The 23,478-nt window shown below is 45.1% G+C and overlaps 1 protein-coding gene across 4 annotated transcripts in view; it reads right to left on the minus strand.

The window, feature by feature from the left end:
• Positions 1-9,663, minus strand: part of lzts2a (leucine zipper, putative tumor suppressor 2a) — a 243,322-nt gene extending 233,659 nt beyond the window's left edge. For 2 of the 4 annotated variants that reach the window (XM_073026878.1, XM_073026879.1), the window contains exon 1: positions 8,868-9,663. The gene's annotated coding sequence lies outside the window, so the exon portion shown is untranslated. Of the gene's footprint in view, positions 1-8,125; positions 8,146-8,867 lie in introns of those variants that run through there. The other 2 variants (XM_073026884.1, XM_073026881.1) reach the window with 2 other exon arrangements.
• Between the last annotated feature and the right edge of the window lie 13,815 nt (positions 9,664-23,478).

A 23,478-nucleotide genomic window follows, 5' to 3' on the forward strand; every position in this document is an offset into this window, starting at 1 on the left:
ATGATAGAGGAGTTATAAAAGCTTTCATTTGGCACGCAAATGTGCAGGGAATGGAGGGATACGGACCGCGTACAGGCAGAAGGGATCAGTTTAATTAGGTGTCAACAGTTCAGCACAACACTTGGGAGAAGGGCTTGTCCCCGAGCTCTGTTTGAAATGGGGGCTCCCTGACACACAGCACTACCCTCATTCAGAGCCAGAAGTCACCATTAATGTGGTTTTGCTCTGTACCCAATATGAGAGAGGAGAAAAGCTAGGTCTGCCTGCCATCTGCTCGTGTTCTTGAGATTATTAAAGGAAGGCGACGAGGCAGCTGTAACCCAGCAAGAGTCAAATCAATCTTAATGTTTGAGTAGTCAAACGTGTATCATCAAACAATGCAAGCAGAACACACTAATAAAAAGTTCAGGGAAAATGGTTTGCATTATAATCTTATTTCCATAAAATAACCATCTTTTATTTTCCATTGCACTGGCCATGACCCTGCCTTATACAGGCACACAGTGAATTTCAATTCAATTTCAAGTTTATTATCATTCAACCGTAAACACATATACTGCCAAATGAGACAACGTTCCTCCGGACCAAGGTGCACAACACTGTACAAATAACACCACCACAAATAAATTAACAAATAACAAAATATATTCCAGAAGATAAACATTAGGCACAAAGTGCACTTATGACACAAGTTAAAAAGTAAATAGTATTACGCTACTGGCACTTCATACGTGATGGGACCTGGGTGCTGCCCGGGAGTTCAGTAGTCTCACAGCGTGGGGGGGGGGGAGACACTGTCAGCTGGAGCTGGAGTGGCCACTGCTGGGTGCGAGGCCATCTTGAGAACTTTGAGGGTGGTATTTCACAATTCAGATTTAAAAGATAAGAAAGTGACAAGGAAGGTCATTTATAATTTAATGAGTATCAACTCAATTAAATCAGATTAAAGCTCTTAAATTCTACAGACTGGATGGGTTCCCATGGAGAGCGGGAGCAGAGGACACCACATACAATTTACTATGACAAAGGAAGAGGCCTTTAGCCCACTGGATGCTGCCAGGTGCCAACAGAGCAATGCCACCAGTCCAGTCCCCCTCTCGGTGCAGACAGCCGTGGCTGAAGGATCTTGTTTCACTGTCGCTCTATGGTTTGTGCCATGCAGAAGTGCTGACTGCTATGCCAGATGAAGCCTGCGTGACTACCCCTTCAGCTCTTGGGCAGGAAAAGCTTTCACAGTGCCATAGCGTCACAGAGAGTCACAACACATAAACATGCCCTTCAGCCCATCAAAGCTGTGCAGACTATCAAGCAGCCCTTTTACTGAGCCTACAGCAACTGCATTGCACTCTTCCCAGTTTCTAACATTCATTTTCACACTAAGGGCAGCTTACAATGACTAAATAATCTGATAACACATGAATTTTTATCATATTTTATTAAAGCCTGACTGCTGTGCAAGTTCAATCACCTCATTCTGGATATCAAGGCCTTAATCTGACAAAGTTCTCCTTATGCTGACATTGACGAGCTATCATAACAACACCCTTTCCCTCAATGTCAACAAAAAGAGCTGCTCAATGAATTCGGAAAGAGGGACAGAGTACACCCTCCTACCTAAATCATTGAGAGGTTGAGAGCTTCAAGTTCCTCAGTGTGAACATCCCCAGTATCGTCGTAGTTCAGCATGTTGATGTCATGGCCAAGATAGTTTGCCAATGACTCTACTTCCTCAAGAGGCTAAAGGAATTTGCATGACCCATATCAAATTTTAATCAATGCCCCACAGCAGCATTCTGTCTGGATGCTTATGGCTTGGTATGGCAAAGGCTCTACCCGTGACTACAAAGAACTGCACACCACAGACAACCATCCTCCCCTACATAGACGCTGTCAACTCTTCTCACTGCCTCACTAAAGCAGCCCGCATATTCGAAGACCCCACCTACCCCAGATAGTCATTCTCCCCCCAGCCCCGCCAACATCAGGTGGAAGAAACAAAGGCCTGACGGCACAACCCACCAGGCTCACGGACAGCTTCTATCCCACTGTTATCAGACTCCTGAATGGATGTTTAGTATGATAAGATGGACTCTGGGCCTTGCAGTTGACCTCATTACGTTCCCGCACATTATCACTGACCTACCCTGCAATCTTTCAGTACATTTTATAGTTTATTTTGTACTGCTACTGTTTTAGGAACAGCTCCTTCCCCTCTAAAACCAGACTTCTGAATGGTCCATGAACCCATGAATACTGTCTTGTTAATCAACATAAGTCCGTGATTCCGAATAGAGAACAAAATCTTTCCAATGTCCATTGATCTCTCCCTTTCCTGGCTGTTCACCGTAATATTTTGGAGATAAGTACCTAATTACTGGAGGTTCCAAATGCTCCTGCAGGAACGTCAACTCTTGTGTAATGGCTATAAATTACATTGGTAAATACATAGTGGGAGAAAAGCAGCTTTCCTATAACTCCATTAGGTACAAAGCTTCCAATTCAGTAATAACTAACTATAGTTATCTAGTGTACAACCACCCTGCATTTAATGATTTCTTTATGGTTCCTTGAGTGCAGAAGATTAAGAGTGACATACTTAGGTATGTTATGGTTAAGCCTTTCAAAGAGGTTCATAGATAGAAAGTACGTCCAACAAAATGGAGGGATGGTGCAGTCAGACTAAGGGTGCATAATCTTTATTTCAGAGCATAACTATGGACAGAAGTGACCTGAGAAGAGACATTTATTCACACATATTCGAAGGATAAGAACTTTAGAAGTAGAAGGAGGCTATTTGGTCCATCAGGCCTAAACTAGAGCAGCTGTTAAACTTGTAGGAGGGACAGCTGACAAGTTTGAGACATCCAGCTTTCCATTATACAGGGTGAAGAGCAATTCAGAGCAAACACAGGTAGGTGGCAACTCCGCTTCAGATCAGCTGAAAGGCAGGATAGACCACACAGTCCATTCAGCCCATCGAGTCTTCTCCACCACTTCATCACGGCTGATTTATTATCCCTCTCAAATCTTCTCTCCTGCCTTCTTCCCAAAACCTTTCTCACCCTTACTAATTAAGATCCTATCCACCTCTGCTTTAAATACACCCAGTGACTTAGCCTGCACAGGAATCTGGGGCAATAAATTCCACAGATTCACCAGCATCTGACTCAGAAAACTCCTCCTCATCTCTGTTCTAAAGGGACATCCTATTCTGGCACTGTGCCCTCTGGTCCTAGATTCTCCCACATCCTCTCCAGGCCTTTCAATATCCAATAGGTTTCAATGAGATCGTCCACCATTGTTCTAAATTCCAGTGAGTACAGGCTCAGAGACATCAAACACCCCTCATACGTTAACCTTTTCATTCCTGGGACATTTGGGCTGTCACACTCAGGTTTGTGATGTATATCACTCAGGAACTCCACACAAAATCGGGTTTACATACATCATGAAGTGTGTTATGTTGCAGAGCAGTCCAGTACAAGACAGAAAATAATACTATCAGTTACAATTAAAAAATTGCAAAAGAGGAATGCATTAAAAATTAATAAAAGTTACAAAAGAAATATTTTTAAAATAGTGCAATAAGAGAGCAAAACAGTGTGGCAGTGTTCATGGGTCCACGAATATCTCTACCTCGATGTGAACTCAGCCCCGGTTAACTTCATAGGTTTCATATCTCCTGACAGAAACGTGGTTGCTCCTTAACACTAATAACCTGTGAAACATGCCTGCTTGAGAAAGGACTGACATTAATAACACCATCATATCTCTCAAAAACATCCTACGGTGATTTAGATAATAATTAATTACCATCATTATGTGGCAGCTGCTATATACCACACAGGCTGATGATGCTCGGGTCGCCTCTACGGCAGCAACAAACACCCACGGGGACACAAGAGTGGACAAGGTCCATCTCCAGATCAGTAATCCTAGACTTGTAGCGATTCCCATTCCAACAGGTCAGCCCAAGGCCTCCCCTACTGGCACAAGGAGGCCGTATTCAGGTTGGAGGAACACCTCGTATTCTGATGGGTAGCCTCCAACCTAATAGCGTGAATGTCGATATCTTAAATTTCCGTTAACTTCTCCCCCTTCGCCTTTCTCTCTTTTACCGTTTCCCCATTCTGGCTCCCCTCTTACTCCTCCTCTTTTCCTCACCTGCCCATCAGCCCCCTCCCCCCTCCTGGTGCCCTTCCTCTTCTTTTTCCTACTCTCCTCTCCAAATGCATTCCTCCTCCTTCCACTGATCACCTCCCCAGCCTCTCACTCTACCCCCTCTCCCACCCACCTACCTTTTTTAGTTTTATTGAGGCACAGCGCAGAAAAGGCCCTTCCGGCCCTCAAACCGAGCCACCCTGTACCCCCCAATTTAACCCGAGCCTAATCAATTTACAGGGATCAATTAACCTACCAACTATTAGTCTCTCGACTGTGGGAGGAAACCGGAGCACCCAGAAGAAACCCACATGGCCATGGGGAGAAGGTACCAGCTCCTTGCAGGCTGTGGCAGAAATTGAACCCGGGTCACCTGTACTATGAAGCGTTGTGCACACCGCTACGCCTGGCCTTGCCGATAACCCGCCAGCTCGAGCTCATTCCCCTCACCCCACCTTCCCCCATCCTTTTCCGGTCCTGCAGAAGGGTCTTGGCCTGAAACGTTGACTTTCCATAGATGCTGTCTGGCCTGCTGAGTTCCTCCAGAATTTTATGTGTTGTTAGTAGAGATGATGTTCTCACTACAGAACCGTGCCCTTTCATTGCAGAATTCCTACAATGAGCACTGCAGGTTTTCTCTTCACCTCATATTGACTGGGCTTTTAACAATCTTGGTCACCAGGACCATTCTGAGATCTGATCAATAGCAGCAATGCTTTCAGTGTCTAAGACCCCCAACCTCGGAAGTACAATGCATTTTGATTGATTGGGGCACGTCAGGGCGATTACATTTCGGCCCAATTAAGCAGCTGTCCAAATTAGCTTAAGTTACAAGGAAATAGTTTAAAAAGTGTAATAAAGACAAATATAAGTACAATAAAGCTTAACAGTAACAAGTTATGCATTTAAAACAGATTAGAAACTACCAATACTACTACAGTACTACAAAACTGCATTCAATATCGACATCCAATGTATGCTGCCTTGAATAGGATGTCCAGGGAGGGGTAGCACCTCTGGTGAAGGAGCTTGTTGTGTCCATTCTGGGGCAGTCACTCGGCTTCGGACCCCACTGGACACTCAGCTCTCACCGGTGGCTCCAAGTAGCTGTTTGTAAGCAGCCGCCACAGCCCGGTACACCGTTTCGACTGGTGGGCTAAACCAGGCGAGGACAGCCGGCAGGCCTCATACCCTGGTGAAATAGGGTATGTCAGCTCTGGCGGACTGCACAGATGAGACCAACAGAGAGATCCAATGGCCAAGGCGGCGGCCCTGCATCGTTTCGAGGAGAGCGAAGGCCTGATGAAGCACAGGAGAAGTCACGGTTATCCACTGTAACCAAGGAACCCTGGTTTATGATGACTACATGTGCTACTGGGTCCAGACTTCCATGTTCAAGAGAATAGAATTGTCCCAATGCAACGGCTTTTCTGTATGTTTCACTGTCATCGCCAGATACAATGGACAATTAACACGCTGCCATGTTCTTTTCATTGACTTTAAATGAACAAAAATCACACAGACGTCTAGTATGGGTAATATATTGCCTTCATACAATGTTTTTGATGAATGTATCATCCAAATTTTCACTTTCATTGTAACATTCAAAATAATTGTTGATACCTTCAATCTCTTCATAGTGCCTAACTTGTTGAAACAGTGAAATTGTTTCATTGTCACTCCCAGCTGTTTCTGGCATCTCCAAGTCTGAATACTTGAAACCACAGTGAGCAAAACAGTTCTAAATGATTTCACTGCTTTTCTCACCAACTATTACCGACAAAATCACCGTTTTTCAACACAAACACATGCAAATTAAGCTTTTTTAAAACTGTTCACTCTAAACACAATGTACAGTAGTGTAATGGCCACACAATGCTCATTCACATGACCTAATTAGAAACTGTTTGGCAACAGTCTCCACCCCAAATAGGTGAAGAGGATCCCAAATATTTTCTCAATTAGTTATTGTCCCAAATACATGGCTGTCCTGATTAACCAATAAACAGGAATCCACTGCATCCCACAAGCATCAATGTCCTGAACCGTCAGTCAATGTATTCTTGGAATGTTATAAGTGGCTATGGCTTGAATAGTGCTGGGAAATCTTTAACCACCCACCAGAACAAGCAACTTAGTAAAACGCGGCTTGGCACACCCTCAAGTTCTGTTGAAACTTCATGTGCAAAGGTAAAATAGATCTGTTCCACACCCATGGCAGGGATGACACTTAACATCAAGGTATTAATGAGGCACGCCCAGGATCCTCTTCAGTTTGCGTATAAGGAGAAGGTGGGAGTGGAGGATGCTATCACGTATTTGCTGCACAAATCACTCTCTCACCTAGATGGGGTCAGTTGTGCTGTGAGGATTACATTCCTTGACTTCTCTAGTGCCTTTAACACCATCCAGCCCAAGATCTTAAGGCACAAACTAACGGAGATGGGAGTAGACTCTCACATGGTGGATTGGATAGTGGACTACTTGACAGATAGACCTCAGTATGTGCGGTTGGGAGACTGTAGGTCTGACACGGTGGTCAGCAGCACAGGAGCGCCGCAGGGAACCGTACTCTCTCCGGTCCTGTTCACCCTGTACACATCAGACTTCCAATATAACTCGGAGTCCTGCCATGTGCAGAAGTTCGCTGATGACACGGCCATAGTGGGGTGTGTCAGGAATGGACAGGAGGAGGAGTATAGGAAACTGATACAGGACTTTGTGAAATGGTGCAACTCAAACTACCTGCGTCTCAATATCACCAAGACCAAGGAGATGGTGGTGGACTTTAGGAGATCTAGGCCTCATATGGAGCCAGTGATCATTAATGGAGAATGTGTGGAGCAGGTTAAGACCTACAAGTATCTGGGAGTACAGTTAGACGAGAAGCTAGACTGGACTGCCAACACAGATGCCTTGTGCAGGAAGGCACAGAGTCGACTGTACTTCCTTAGAAGGTTGGCGTCATTCAATGTCTGTAGTGAGATGCTGAAGATGTTCTATAAGTCAGTTGTGGAGAGCGCCCTCTTCTTTGTGGTGGCGTGTTGGGGAGGAAGCATTAAGAAGAGGGACGCCTCACGTCTTAATAAGCTGGTAAGGAAGGCGGGCTCTGTCGTGGGCAAAGTACTGGAGAGTTTAACATCGGTAGCTGAGCGAAGGGTGCTGAGTAGGCTACGGTCAATTATGGATAACTCTGAACATCCTCTACATAGCACCATCCAGAGACAGAGAAGCAGTTTCAGCGACAGGTTACTATCGATGCAATGCTCCTCAGACAGGATGAAGAGGTCAATACTCCCCAATGCCATTAGGCTTTACAATTCAACCGCCAGGACTTAAGAACTTTTTAAAAGCTATTATTAATGCTTTTTGAGATAGTGATTTAGATGCATATCATATTTTTTACTGAGTTAAGTATTGTATGTAATTAGTTTTGCTACAACAAGTGTATGGGACATTGGAAAAAAGTTGAATTTCCCCATGGGGATGAATAAAGTATCTATCTATCTATCTATCTATCTAATAAACACCTCCGAAACTGCAAGTCTTGCTCACTAATAACTTTCAAATGACAATTGTTATAACTTTTAATAAACACTTACAGCCTCAAAGCCACTTTAAGATTGGCTACAGCTGGCTGTTAAGTACAGTGCACACTAACACACACTTCAGGAACAAAACTGCTTAGAGTTTGGGAACATGTTCTCACTTCATGTGCAACACAACTCAAAAATATTTTGTTTACTAATTCAATGGGTTTTGATTACTGATTTAATTCGGGCCGAAGGGTCTGCTCCTGCGCCGTACTAGAAACCAAAGGGTCGCTCGCAGCCACCACACAACCTCTAGGACTACAGATGGCGCCAAACAGGCCACTTATAAACCGCTCCCCTTTACTTTAGGTTTTCATTCTCTCTGCCAGGAGAAAGGAAACATTAACGACCCGCAAATGAAAATACTGTACCTGGAAACCGGGTCCTTCCGCCAAAGCCTCACACACTCATTCGGCTTCAACACTAACCCAGAATTAAAAATCCAACTGTTCCCCCCCCCACCCCCGAGGCACGGACACGCCCCCACCCTTTCCCCAGCGGGACAAGGAGGGGTGGGCATGACCCAAAGCTATCCTACTGATCGTGGACTACCAGGTAACAGTCCTTGACCTGCCGGTCTTCTCCAATCGCCATGCACTGACCGGGTTTCTAAAATCCTGGGCAAAGACACAATCTGGGATCTAGTCAAGGGTTATGAATGATGCTTCCTCTAACCCAGGCCTAAACCATTAACATCTCCTCCTTATCTCTCTCTCTCTCTGTGATCTACCTCACGTCTACCTCCTTGACAAAAATATTCTATCTCCTTTAACGTCTATCGAGGCCCAGCATTACATGTTTATATTTTTTAGAAACAAATACACTGTGCTGGGGCGCCATGCGCGTCTTTTTCAAGGGTGTATACAATACACAGAAGTTGTCGGGTAAGTGTGCGCACCACCAAATGTGACTAAATCTGACTAATTGACAGCATTTGCTGAACATCTGTTCTTTCCCGTTTAAAGCCAGAATATTTATGTCACTTTTTTTTTTTGGGGGGGGGGGGGAAGAAGTGGAGGAACGCAGTAAAACCTCGGACAGAGAAATGTTTTCCAAAAAGCAACGCGAACCGGACCGATCGATAAACACTCCCCTCACTCGCGCACCACTTACCGCCGTCACCGAGTTCACTTCTCTCCGGGTGTATAACAAGTGGTTGGTTGGCTGGCTGGCTCCGGATCCCGGGTCTCTTCCCAGACCCTGCCAACGCTCCCCCCGGAATTCTTCGAGTAATCCAACCTCTGCGCTCAGGACGGCGAAACCAGCGAGTCTGCGCCCGGCGAAAGTTAGCACATCGCCGGTCAGAGCTGCCGGGCGCTGCTCTGCAGCTCCTGTTGCAGAAGAGGCAATGATGTTCAGGGGAGGGAGAGCAGAAGGAAGGGGGACCCCGAAGGGGAGGTGTGACTAACTACGGGCTCTTATGAAATCTGTACCCTCATGTTACAACCGCGAGGGGAAGTTGTCACTCCCGATAAACTCGGTCTACTGGAAGATTCCTGTACTTTCTTGCTCAGACTTTAAATGTATTTTTAACTGTGGAAGTCAGACACAGAAGGGGGGGGGGGGGTAAGGATAAGTGAGACTGACGTGAGACTGATACCACGATCGATCTGGGTGGCGGGCAAAGCTACAATGAGGAAAGGAGGCAGTTAGATGGATCGCATAAAAAACACATTAGGTTGTGCTGTTTCCGCCTTCTATCTAGGAACCCTCTCGGCAGCCCTTCCGGATTCCCGGACTTGACTGCGAGGTGCTGAAGTCGAAGGCTGCATAGTTTTTTCCTCCTCCTACCGGCCGCATGTTCAGTGCGCCACAAATCTCGGAGTAAATAGTTCTCCGCCGCCCGGCTTGATAAGAGTTGGGGCTGCGTTCATTGTTTGGAAGATGGCATTTTAGAGTGGGCGCACATTTGAACAAAGTGCAGCGCGATATGAACGGCCTCCATTTGTATAGCGCTTGCCACGTCCCATGGCACTTTGCTTCCTCGAACACCGGGGACTCGTTAGGTGACATCAAAGTGGTGGGAAATTTCCTACAGAGTGTGAAGAACCTGTGGAATTCTCGACCACATAAAGCAGCTGAAACCAAAACCAATAATTATATTCAGGAATGAATTACATACTTTTTAAGAGTTGCTGGGAGCAAGGGCTGTGGGGAGATGACTGGAACTTAAGGAGGATTTTGGATAATTAGCCATGATGACGTTAAATGGTTGGGCAGTTCCAAAGAGCCCTTTGGCGGGTTCAGTTTCCGTCGCTGCCTGTGAGGAGTTTCTAACTTCTCCCCGTGACCGCCTGGATTTCCTCCAAAGACCTTCCACTTGGTAGGTTAATTGGGCATTGGAAACTGTCCCATTATAGGCTAGGATTAAATTGGGGGGTGGGGGTTGCTGGGCGGTACAGCTCAAAGGGCCAGCTTTATACAGTACTCCTGCTGTATCTCAAACAAAATGTCCCAGTAAAGCTACTGCTTTCTGTAAGGCAGGGGTGTCAAACTCATTTTAGGTCACGGGCCGGATTGAGCAAAATGCAGCTTCATGCGGGCCGGATCAGTCGGACGCGTGCGAACGCAGCTTTCGTTGCCTCCGTTTTTTCAGCCTGCTCTCATGTGTCTCAGTCTCTGCTATAACTACAAAGTGTTTCACTTTACAAATTCCGTTTCTCATGAAGAAGACTGCCGAATAAACACTAAAAACCCTGAAAACCTGGTACCTGAATAAACTCAGCATTAGCCATATCATATGCCATAGGCGCTTCGATTACTGGGGCCAGCTTTAATAGTAATTAGATATTATCTCGCGGGCCAAAGATAATTCCACCGTGGGCCGGATTTGGCCCGCGGGCCTTGAGTTTGACATATATGCTGTAAGGAGATAAAATGGCAGATAATAAGGCTGATTTGAGGTTCTAGTCTAGTCTAGGTTATAGGGGTAAACATTTAAGGCAAGTTTTTCACTGTATCTTGGTACATGTGACAAAAATATACCAAAACCAATGCCAATAGTTTCAAGTTTGGGGGGAGTATGTTTCGGAGCACCTGGTTCTGGTCTTCCATTTTACTGTTTATCTGCACTGCACTTTCTGTGGAGCTGGTTCACTTTATTTTGCATTTTGTTAATGTTTTACCTTGTTCTACCTCAATGCACTGTGTTATGATCTGATCTGTAAGCACGGTCTGCACGATAAGCATTTCACTGTATCTCGGTACATGTCACAATAATAAACTCAATTCCAGTGCCAGCCTGTGTAATTCTTTGTCCAGGAAATCAGTAGAGACAACCTCATTAAATGTATTTAAGACATACATCTCTACCAAAGGAGGTGTGAGATGCTTCTCCCTTCTGCTAGCCTGCAGGTCACCCTTGGGAAAGGTGTAGTACCTGTTTAGCTCCCCTGATCAGGGTCACGTGAAGCCATGGGAGCGGGTGGTGCAGATCACAAGACCTGGTTATGTGACCACTGACGCCAGGCAGACAAACTCTGAAGAGTATTGATAATGGCTGGGGTCACCCGTCTTGTAAAGACACTGTTCAGAAGAAGGCAATGGCAAACCAGTTCTGTAGGAAAGCTTGCCGAGAACGATCATATGATCACATGAACCATGATCGCCCACATCATATGACACGGCACATGGTGGTGATGACGATGAAGACATAAATAGTTTTTTTGCACAGTAAGGAAAAAGGTAGGTAGCTAGAGGTGAGACCACAGCCAAACCAGCCAGGCTCGATGGGCCAAACAGCCGAGTCTTGCTCCAATTTATTATGTTCTTCTGACACGACGGATGCTGTAAGCTGGAGCAATCACAATATTGACATCATTATCACATTATTAATCATCCCAGGCCTCTTAATAATCCTACACGCCAAAATCTTCCCATGATAATGTAATTACATCATCCAATGTTAATGCTACGTATGACATCTTCATACAAAGTGATAACTTTTATATATCAAAATAAACTTTATTCATAATAAATTATTTGCAAGAATAAACTGTGCAATGCCTTTTTATTCTTACATTCATAGACAATGAGGTAAGTCCTGTTCTATGGCATTCCTTAAAACCAATAGGACTGTTGCCACTCATGTGCCCCCCCCCCCCCCCCCGGCTGCTATATTACTACAGTAACTGGGAGGCTTCCTCACTAACCCGACCCCTCCATGCCCGTTACTCGAATAACCCTATACTGTGATCCTTCCCCACCGAGTCCTTGCGGTGAGTTACAGTGTGTCCCCAGGACAAACTCCTGCGGGACTTCTCTGCAGACATCTCGATGAGCTGGCAGAACAAGTTTTGGGCAGACTGAGGATGTTGATGATCTGCCAGCGGTACTTGATGTCCCTCTATCTGTGTGTCCCTAGGAACAGCCCATAGATCTGAGTTCAAAGTAAAATTTACTATCAGAGTCCATACACGTCACCACATACAACCCTGAGATTCTTCTTCTGTGGGCATAATTAGCAAATCTATAAAACAGTAACTGTAAACATCAGGAACTAACTGTGCAAATGTAGATATAAATAAATAGCAGTGAATAATAAACATGAAATAACAATCTAAAAATGAGTGTAGTTATCCTCTTTTGTTCAAGTTGAGGGATAGTAACTGTTCTTGAACCTGGTGGTGTGAGTCCTGAGGCTCCTGTACCTTCTACTTGATAGCAGCAGCGAGAAAAGAGAATGGCCTGGGTGGTGAGGATCTTTGATGGATGCTGTTTTTCTACGACAGCGTTTCATGTAGATGTGCTCAGTAGTTGGGAATGTTTTACCTGCGATGTACTGGGCTGAACACACTACCTTTCAAAGGATTTTCCACTCAAAGGCATTGGTGTTCCCATACCAAGCTGTAAACTTCCCACCACACATCTGCAGAAGTTTGCCAAAGTTTTCGATGACGTGTTGAACATCTGCAGAGTCCTGAGGAAGTAGAGGTGCTGTCGTGCTTTCTTCACAATGATATTTCTATGATAAGGATGCGCTCTGTGAAGCAGCTGCTCGGGATGGACCGTGACGCAGGCATCTTTCTCCACTCCCTCTTCACACCCCCACAGTCTGTAAAGCGGTGAACAACCACCTTGACCCACTAGTGATCTCACAGGCAGCACGTGGTGGGAGTCATGCTCCTGACCATCGATATATCATTCCACGACATTATATCAAACCAGATTTCCTGTGCAATTAATTCTTCGTTGGCAGACCTCAATAAGTGAAGATTGATAATTATATCTCCTCCTCACTGACTGAAACACCTATGCTATTATCTATATATATATATACACACCATTTAATACAAATTACTATAATTTGCACATTGTACATTCAGATGGAGAAGTAACATAAAGATTTTTACTCCTCATGTATGTGAAGGATGTAAGAAATAAAGTCAATTCAATTCAATATACTCAAATGACTGGGTGGCTGAGCACAGCTCCAGAGCCACATACAAAATTTGACAATAATTCCACTTTGGCTGAAAAAATCACAGGTGCCGATGAGTCACCTTGCATGAGCAACAGAGGACAGCTGCTGAAGTGGTGCCACAATAACAAACTCTTGCCCAACAGCCCAAACTAAAGAGCGGATTTTCGACTTCGGGTCAGGGAAGGAGATCTATGCCAATCCAGATTAGTGGATTGACAGTTGAGAGAGTCAGCAACATTAAATTCCTGGATGATCTCTTCTGAGCCCAGCAACCACAAGGAAGGTGCGCCAGCATCTTTCTTAGGAGGTTAAGGTGTATTTATCACCAAGCACTCTACCAAACTTCTGCAGGCAGACTGGTGAAAGTATTTTGCCTGGTAGCATCATGAGCTAGTATGGTAATTTAAATGCACTGGGACAGAAGAAGCTGCAGAGAACAGTGGACTCTGCCCAATACATCACAGGCACATCCCCCCTCCTCCAACATCGGGAGCATCTACCGGAGGCGCTGCCTCGAGGGCAACATCCAGTATCAAAGACGTCCACCATCCGGGCTATGCAGCTGCCATTGGGCAGGAGGTGTGGAAACCTGGACACCCACACCAACAGCTGCCATCGAGCAGGAGGTGTCGAAACCTGGACACCCACACCACCAGGTGCCATTGGGCAGGAGGTGTCGAAACCTGGACACCCACACCAACAGCTGCCATCGAGCAGGAGGTGTCGAAACCTGGACACCCACACCACCAGGTGCCATTGGGCAGGAGGTGTAGAAACCTGGACACCCACACCAACAGCTGCCATCGAGCAGGAGGTGTCGAAACCTGGACACCCACACCACCAGGTGCCATTGGGCAGGAGGTGTCGAAACCCGGACACCCACACCAACAGCTGCCATCGAGCAGGAGGTGTCGAAACCTGGACACCCACACCACCAGGTGCCATTGGGCAGGAGGTGTCGAAACCTGGACACCCACACCAACAGGTGTAGGAACAGTTACTTCCCTTCAACCATTCGGTCTTGAACCCTAATCACTACCTCAGTATCATGATACTTTGACCACTTTGCACTACAATTGTTTGGTTCCAATTGCACAATTCTTGAATAATTTATGTATAACCGCTTTATGTTTTTCTCCAGTTCCACGTGCCTGTGATGCAACAGCAAGTTAATGTCTCACTGCACCTGTGCATACACGTTCTGCTGCATATGGCAACAAACCTGACGACTGAACATTACTCCAGCAACAGAGTCAGCAAGGCTGATTCATCTGGCCACAGCAATACCTGACATTTGCATTCTGCTGAATGATTGTTCGGATATAACTCATAGCTCATATTTTTTTCACCTCCAAAACCTTTTTCATAATTTACAATCATTTTCATTCATAATTAAGGTGAACCTCTTCCTGGTTTTCTGCAGAGTTGATCACATCAGGAGGAGCCAGCCTCAAACTCTCCCACAATCCACAGCCACTTCCCTTGGCTGACAAGTTAAATACTAATTTGGGGCTCTTATTTCTGTCCACTGCTTTGCTGATTTACCTCTCTAACTGAAGACTTTCTGGGCAGATTCGAGCAGAACATGTGAGTACGTGCACAGTCCTTTACAAGGCAGGAAAAAAAAGCAGCAGGTTCTCACGAGCATATAAAATATATTCACAGGGAGAGAGAGACACACACACACAGGCAGGTTAAGTATACACACGCATACACCATTTACATGGGAGACTGGAGGAACTCAGTAAGTCAGGTAGGATCAGTGGAGGGGCTATTGCATTTACTTATTTTCCTGTAAATGCCTGCAAGAAAATGAATCACAAGGTGACGTATATATGACATGGATGATGATAAATTTACTTTGGACTTTGAGAAATTGTCTCCATTTTACATCCATAGAAATGTTGCAAGTCTTTGGTGACAGGCGGAATCTCCTGGAATTCCTAATGAGGTAGAGCCACTGACAGGACTTCTTTGAGCCCATCGACAAAAGGACTAAGGGGGGAGAAAGGAGTTTGCAAGAGGATCTCAAGAGTAATTTGTTTACACTGAAGGCAAATGGGACCAGAGGATCTGATGGAATTCGATAGTTCACACACTTAAGAGGAATTTGGACAGACATTAAATAGGCGAGGCATAGAAGGATTTGGGCCTATTGTGGGCAAATGGAATCAATATAATAACAGCAAATCAGGCAGCATCTATGGAGAGGAATAAACAGTCAATGTTTTGTGCTAAGGACTGGAAAGGAACAGGGAGGTAAGGGGGTACAAGCTGGTGGGTGATAGGTGAAACCAGGTGAGGGCGAAGGTGGGTGGGAGGGGAAGGGTAGATGAAGTAAGAAGCTAGGAGGTGATAGGTAGAAGAGCTCCTCCAGTACTTTGTGCGTTGCTCAAGGTTTCCAACATCTTCGCAATGTCTTGTGTTTGCAGTTTACACAAAAATGCTTGCTTAAGCACAGATACCCAGTTTAAAAGCACAGACAGAGAGAGTCATAAAGCAGGGATACAGGCCCTTTGACTCACCAGTCCATGGTATCCACCCAGGACTGCTCGTTTCCACGGATGCTGCCCGACCTGCTGAGTTCCTCCGGCTTGTTGTACGTACAGCTAGCCCCAGCTGTCTGCACTGCATAAGCCTCTCAGCCCCACCCCTCCATGTATTTATCCAAGTTCTTCATGTATTATATTGATGTAGCTCCTTAACCACTACCACTGGCATCTAGGATCACACAAAAAATACCCTACTTAATACACACACACACACACACACACACACACACACACACACACACACACACACACACACACACACACACACACACTAAGCGCAAGTTAATCATATACAGTTTACACACACTCAGACACACACGTGCATTTGCATATGTACACAGACAATTGCCTACATAGACACACAGCTGAGGGGAGTCATTGTCTCTGGGTGGAGACAGCTGCTCCAATTTGCTGAGCTCCAGACTCCTGCCTGCAGGAAGTCTCCCCTTCGGAAACTGTTTAAGCAGGGGATGAACTGATTATTCCAATAGCCAGTTAATTATAAGGTACAGGCCATGTTGAATTATTTATTTGAACTCAATCATTCCGGTGGTTCTTACAGCTCTGGGTTGATTAAAGAGAACTACATGTGGTTTGGTCATTGTGGGGAGGGGATACGACCAGAAGTCTGCTCCATGTTCAGTGACACCAAAGCTGAACCCTAAGGTTAGGGTGGTTAGGCTGGGGCAGCAAGCTTTCTGCAGATTCGTGGTGGAGAGAATTCTGACTGGTTGCATTGACTCAGCCAGCTCCATCATGGGCACAACACTCCCCACTATCGAGGACATCCTCAGGAGGGCTGCATTCATCATTAGGGGCCCTCGTCACCTGGACATGGCCACCTCTCACTGGAGCACCTGGAGGAAACCCACACGGTCACAGGGAGAACATATAAACTCCTTACAGACAGCGGTGGGAATTGAACTCACCGCTGTTTGCTGGCGTTGTAAAGCAATTGCACTAACTGCTACAACACATGCCGCCAATTTGCACAGAGCAAATATGATCATGGCCAGGTAATTAACATTAACGAGATCACATCCAGCTAATCTACATTAAAGTGACCACGGCCAGGTATTCTGCATTAAAGTGATCACGGACAGGTAATTTACATTAAAGTGACTGTGGCCAAGTAATCTACGTTAAAGTGATCACGAACAGGTGATCTACATTAAAGTGACCATGGCCAGGGGTAATCTGCATCAAAGTGATCATGGCCAGGGGTAATCTGCATTAAAGTGATCATGGCCAGGGGTAATCTACGTTAAAGTGACCATGGCCAGGGGTAATCTGCATCAAAGTGATCATGGCCAGGGGTAATCTGCATTAAAGTGACCATGGCCGGGGTAATCTGCATCAAAGTGATCATGGCCAGGTGCTCTGCATCAAAGTGATCATGGCCAGGGGTAATCTGCATTAAAGTGACCATGGCCAGGGGTAATCTGCATCAAAGTGATCATGGCCAGGGGTAATCTGCATTAAAGTGACCATGGCCGGGGTAATCTGCATCAAAGTGATCATGGCCAGGTGCTCTGCATCAAAGTGATCATGGCCAGGGGTAATCTGCATTAAAGTGACCATGGCCAGGGGTAATCTGCATCAAAGTGATCATGGCCAGGTGCTCTGCATCAAAGTGATCATGGCCAGGGGTAATCTGCATTAAAGTGACCATGGCCGGGGTAATCTGCATCAAAGTGATCATGGCCAGGTGCTCTGCATCAAAGTGATCATGGCCAGGAGTAATCTGCATCAAAGTGATCATGGCCAGGTGCTCTGCATCAAAGTGATCATGGCCAGGTGCTCTACGTTAAAGTGACCGTGGCCAGGTTCTCAGGCTTCCTACCACATTCCAAAGATGTATTGGAGAGGTTTACTGGTGTCATGGGTGTAACTGAGTGATGCAGACTCATTGGGCCAGAAGGACCTGTTGCCATGCTGTATTTCTAAATAAAGAAAGGACTGCGCAGAAAAAGACCCTTTGGCCCACAATGTCTGCGTGACCACGATGCCAATTCAACTAATCCAATGCACACAGCCTATATCCCTCAACGTGAGATGTTATGTGCCTGTCTAGATGCCCCACCTAGCCACCTTCCCTCTCACCTGGTCTCACCTATCACCTTCTAGCTTGTACTGCTTCCTTTTGCCCTCCTTATTTTTCTGTCACCTTCCTCCTTCCTTTCCAGTCCTGATTAAAGGACTTGGCCAAAACTGTTGTCTCTTTTGTTCCTCTCCATAGACACTGCCTGACCTGCTGAGGTCCTCCAGCGTCTCGTATGCGTTACTCTGGATTTCCAGCATCTGTAGAATCTCTCGTGTTTAGACTTAATCCAATTTGTAAAAGTCGGACAGGAAAGTTGAGGAGATAAGAATTTCTGAAATGTGTTTAATATGAGAAAAGTAAAGAAAATGGGAGATTCTCTTGACCTTGTATTTGAGCATGTTTACAAGGAACATGGCCATAGGAAAGCAGAGTCCAGCTCATGGTAGCTTCTCACTGCTGTTATTGGAAAGGAGGTACAGGAGCCTCAGGTCCCACACCACCAGGCTCAGGAACGGTTATTAACCTTCAACATCAGGCTCCTGAACCAGCGTAGATAACATCACTCACCTCTACACTGAACTGATTCTACAGCCTATGGACTCACTTTCAAGGACTCTACAACTCATGGTTTTGACATTATTTATTTATTTATTACTTTATAGTTGCACAGTTTGTCTTATTTTGCACAATGACAAAAACTTTTCAGTTTCTGTGTTTAGTTTTTCACTGATTTTGTTGTATTTCTTTCTTCTACTGTGAATGCCTGCAAGAAAATGAAACCCAGGGTGGTATATGGTGAAATATACGCACTTTGATGATAAATTTACTTTGAACTTAGAGTAGGGGTTCATTGCAGTATGGTGTGCTGATACTCTGGGAGTGTATCTCTAAACCGTAGCAATATGTTCCAGTAAAGTTATCCCCCCCGCATTCAGAGCATGCACAGCAGCTAATATGCACGTGAGCCCAGGAAAATCTCACGAGTTCACCACCATTTCAACTAAATTTAACAAAATCAGCCCAGCAGTGATGAAAATGATTAATCTATTAATTAGTTAAGCGATCTCGTTATGGAAGTAATTCCTACCACGGTAAATAATTAACATGATCATTGTACTGGAGGGTCTAAATTTGCAGACAATTTTGTGATTAGCTAAACGCAGCTGATTATGCAGATGAATGACTTCTCATGCATTCTGCAAGGATTAATGAAGAAGGCAATATAGAGTAAGTACTACCATTCTGGATGCAGTACAGGGTCTGAGAGAACAGAGGTTCATTTATACACTTATTTGAAGAGGCCTAATTGAGCTGTTAACATGAGAACAACAGCACAGAAGTAGGCCAATCGTTGCAATCAGTTGATGCTGTAATTGTGCTCCATCCCAAACCTTTCTTGCCTCGACAAGCCTAATCCACCATTCCCTCTTCCTCCCCCGAAGTACATTGAAACTTTTCAAACACTTCCACCAGTTAAGACAAAGACTGAAGGGACACAGAGAAAATTTACAAGGATGTTGCCAAGACTTGAGGACTTGATTTACAGGGTAAGATTGTATAGGTTATTCCCTGGAGTGTAGGAGAATGAGGAGAATTTGATAGAGACATGTGAAAATATGAGGGTTATTATCATCATCATTATGTGCCGTGTCATATGATATCATCATGATGTGCCATGTCGTACGAGTTGACGATCATGATCTTTCCTTGACCATGATTGTTCTTGGCAAATTTTCTCCAGAAGTGGTTTGCCATTGCCTTCTTCTGGGCTGTGTCTTTACAAGGTGGGTGACCCCAACCATTATCAATACTCTTCAGAGCTTGCCTGCCTGACATCAGTGGTTGTATCACCAGGACTTGTGATGTGCACCAGCTGTTCGTACGACCATCCACCACCTGCCCCCATGGCTTCATGTGACTCTGATCGGGCTGGGGGTGGGTGCTAAGCAGGTGCTGAACCCTGCTCAAGGGTGACCTGCATGCTAGCGGAGGGAAGGAGCACCTTATCCTTCCTTAGGTAGAGATGTATCTCCACCCAGCCACCCAATGAGGCGTACCGTAAGGGTAAATGAAAGAAGGCTGTTTCCACTGAGGTTGGATGAGACTTGAACTAGAGGCCATGGGTCAAGGGTAAAAGATGAAACATTTAAGAGAAACATGAGGGATTGTTCATTTGACATGGACTGGATGGGCCAAAGAGCCTGTTTTGTGCTGTAGTGTTCTATGACTCTATAACTTCATGTGGAAACCAGTTCCACATTTTCATTTCGGTTCTCCATCAGAACTTACAAGGACAAAAGCTGGAGGAACTCAGCAGGTCGGGCAGCATCCGTTGAAACAAGCAGTCAATGTTTCAGGCCAAGACCCTTCATCAGGACTCACAGCATCTGCAGTGTACTTAGGGAAAGGTTGAATAGGTTAGGACTTATTCAAGTCTTAGCCTATTCAAAAAGGAAGAAAAGAAAGCTTTTCACTGTGACAATTACTCTCTTTAAAAGGTCCTTCAAATTCTTTAGGCAATAATCAGCCTTGGGATCGAAATGGGCTACAAAATTTACCTTCCTTCAAAAAGGCTTTTGAGGATTTAAGAGCTCTGTCCATGTGCTCCACCTTTCGGAATGACTGTTGATTATGTCTCTTTACACAGTTATATTTTCTTTTCTTTCTTGTTACATGAATTGGAGTTATTCTGGGCTTGGCCTCCAGGCCAGCAAACAGTCCTGAACCAGTTACTGTCTTCCTGCTGGATGAGATGAAACTAGGGCACTTCTGCTGTGTATATAAAGTGCCCTAGGCTCTGTGGGTCCTGGCATGATGTGTGTGGCACGTAATGCTCAATATAACTGCGTACTATGCTCTGTTTGGTTTAACAGAAATAGAGTTTGCAAACACAACTCTTGCGCATTGTGATCCAAGGTTTGACGTAATGGAGATTAGAATGACTACCCAATTCAGTGGGAAATAGCCTGGTCAAACAGTATTGACCCACACACTCAGAACTCACTAGAACTTTGCTGTTCACATTGAGGCTGACATCTTTGAGCATGGAATGTCTAATAGCATGTGGCACTAAATTCCTGACTCTTCAGGTTCAACTGTCATGAACTTGAAACTCCAGAGCTGGCTGCGACTAAAGACTTTTCTACTCATGCATACAGTGAAATGTGTTGTTTGCATTAACAATCAACGCAGACTACCGATATACCGGGGGCAAGCGTCGCCATGCCGTCCAGCGTCATCCACATAGGAGTGGCAGTTTTTGTTTATTGCTGGCCAAACAACAGCAGAATAATCTTTAGAATCTGAGAAGTGTAAGAGCGGACACTCGGTCCATCAGTTGGTACTGTCCCACATCTTCAGCAGCTCAGGTTTGACCTTGCCCTCCGGCACTGACCGTGGAGCTTGGACGTTCTCTGATATCGGGTGGGTTTCCTCTAGTGCTCTGGTTTCCCTCCCCCATTCCAGAGAGGTGAAGTTGCCTAGTTACCTTAAATACCCCCGGTGTCAGTTGGTGGAAGGAGGATCAGGAAGGGTGACTGAGTGTGGGAGAGAATGTTACAGGGAAATAAAACAGGAAGTGGATTGGTCTGAGAGGCTGCACACTGTCATAAATAAATGTATTTAAATATTAAAACAACTGATTTGTTCTGTCCGTATTGGTCCTTTGCAAGAGCAACTGCAGTATAACAATACGTTAAAAGTAATTTTTTTAATCAAAGCACATACAGTATATGTACTACCTGAGATTCATTTTCTTGCAGGCATTCACAGTAAAATAAAGAACTACAATAGATTCAATGAATTGACTACTGTGTTGAGAAGAATAATAAATCGGTCAAGCGGGTTCGATGGTGGCTGAATGCCCGAATTCTGCTCCTATGTCATATGGTCTTACGGCCTTAAAAACTGCACACAATCAGAGAGTAACAAATGATGAAAGTGCAAAAGAAGACAAATTGTGCAATTACAATAAGATAACAATAAATAGTAAGTGAATAAATAATATTGAGAATATGAGTTGTAAAGTCCTTGAAGGTGAGCGTATAGGTCATAGAATCAGTTCAGTGTTGAGGTGAGTGAAGTTATCCACGCTGGTTCAGGAGCCTGATGACTAAGGGGTAATAACTATTCCTGAACCTGGCGGATCACGAGACCCTGCAGCGGATAGTGAGGTTAGCTGAGAAGATCATCGGGGTCTTTCTTCCCGCCATCACGGACATTTACACTACACGCTGCATCCACAAAGCAAACAGCATTATGAAGGACCCCACACACCCCTCACACAAACTCTTCTCCCTCCTGCCGTCTGGGAAAAGGCTCCGAAGCATTCAGGCTCTCACGACCAGACTATGTAACAGTTTCTTCCCCCAAGCTATCAGACTCCTCAATACCCAGAGCCTGGACTGACACCTTGCCCTATTGTCCTGTTTATTATTTATTGTAATGCCTGCACTGTTTTTGTGCACTTTATGTAGTCCTGTGTAGGTCTGTAGTCTAGTGTAGCTTTCTCTGTGTTGGTTTTTTTTACGTAGTTCAGTCTAGTTTTTTGTACTGTGTCATGTAACACCATGGTCCTGAAAAACGTTGTCTCATTTTTACTATGCACTGTACCAGCAGTTATGGTCAAAATGACAATAAAAGTGACTTGACTTGATGGGCGTGAGATTCCTCAGCCTCCTTCCCGATGGTAGCAGCAAGAAGAGATCGTGGCCTGGATGGTGGGGATGCATGATGATACTTCCTTGTGGCAGCACTCCTGGTAGGTGTGCTCAACGTTGGCAATAAAATACCAGTTCCAAGTTCCTCTCGCTGAACCTTTGCTTCTTCCTCGCGTACTTAGTCCATTTTCCCTTAAAGCTAGTTATCTCTGTCTCCATCAGTGTACAGCAAAGCTACGTCATGGGCACCATCTTCCCCACCATCGAGAATCTCCATCAGTATACAGCAAAGCCACGTCATGGGCACCATCTTCCCCACCATTGAGAACATCTTCAAAAGTCAGTGCTTCACGAAGGCAGCATCTATCATTAAGGACCCTCGCCATCCAGGGTATGCCCTCTTCTCATTACCTACCACCATCAGCGAGGAGGAAGCATACTCTTCAGGAAAAGCTTCTTCCCCTCTGATCACTGGGTTGCTGAGTAGACAATAGACTCATGAGCCCTACCTCACTTCCTGTTTTGTGCTATTTATTGATTTTATTCCTTCTTGTACGTTTGTCGTGTTTTATGCCACAAAACAACACATTTCAGGTACCTCCTCTACCTAATAAGGTGGCCACTCTGTACGTTCACAGTCCTCTGTAGCAGTGGCCCATCCACTTCAGGGTTTGACATGTCTGTTCTGAGACGCTCTTCTGCACGCCGGTGTGGTCATGTGGTTATTTGAGTCACTGTCAGTTTCCTGTCCATTCTGCTCTGAACTCTCTCATTAACAAGATGGTTTCACCCACAGAACTACCACTCACTGGATTTTTTTGGGGGTTTTTTTTGCACCATTCTCTGTAAACTCTGGGGACTGCTGTGCGTGAAAATCCCAGGATATAATGGGACAATGTCTTTCCTGGCAAGGAGGGTCAGTCTGCTGATGTATTAGATCTTAATAAACTAAGATCTCTCTCACTGTCCTATCAGATGAGAAACTGAGTTGTGGAGTCCTTAAAAGTGAGTCTGTAGGTTGTAGAAACAGAGTTGTGATGAGTGAAAT

The sequence above is a fragment of the Hemitrygon akajei genome, chromosome 23 (genome assembly GCF_048418815.1).
Source record: "Hemitrygon akajei chromosome 23, sHemAka1.3, whole genome shotgun sequence".
In the NCBI taxonomy this organism is placed as follows: domain Eukaryota; kingdom Metazoa; phylum Chordata; class Chondrichthyes; order Myliobatiformes; family Dasyatidae; genus Hemitrygon; species Hemitrygon akajei.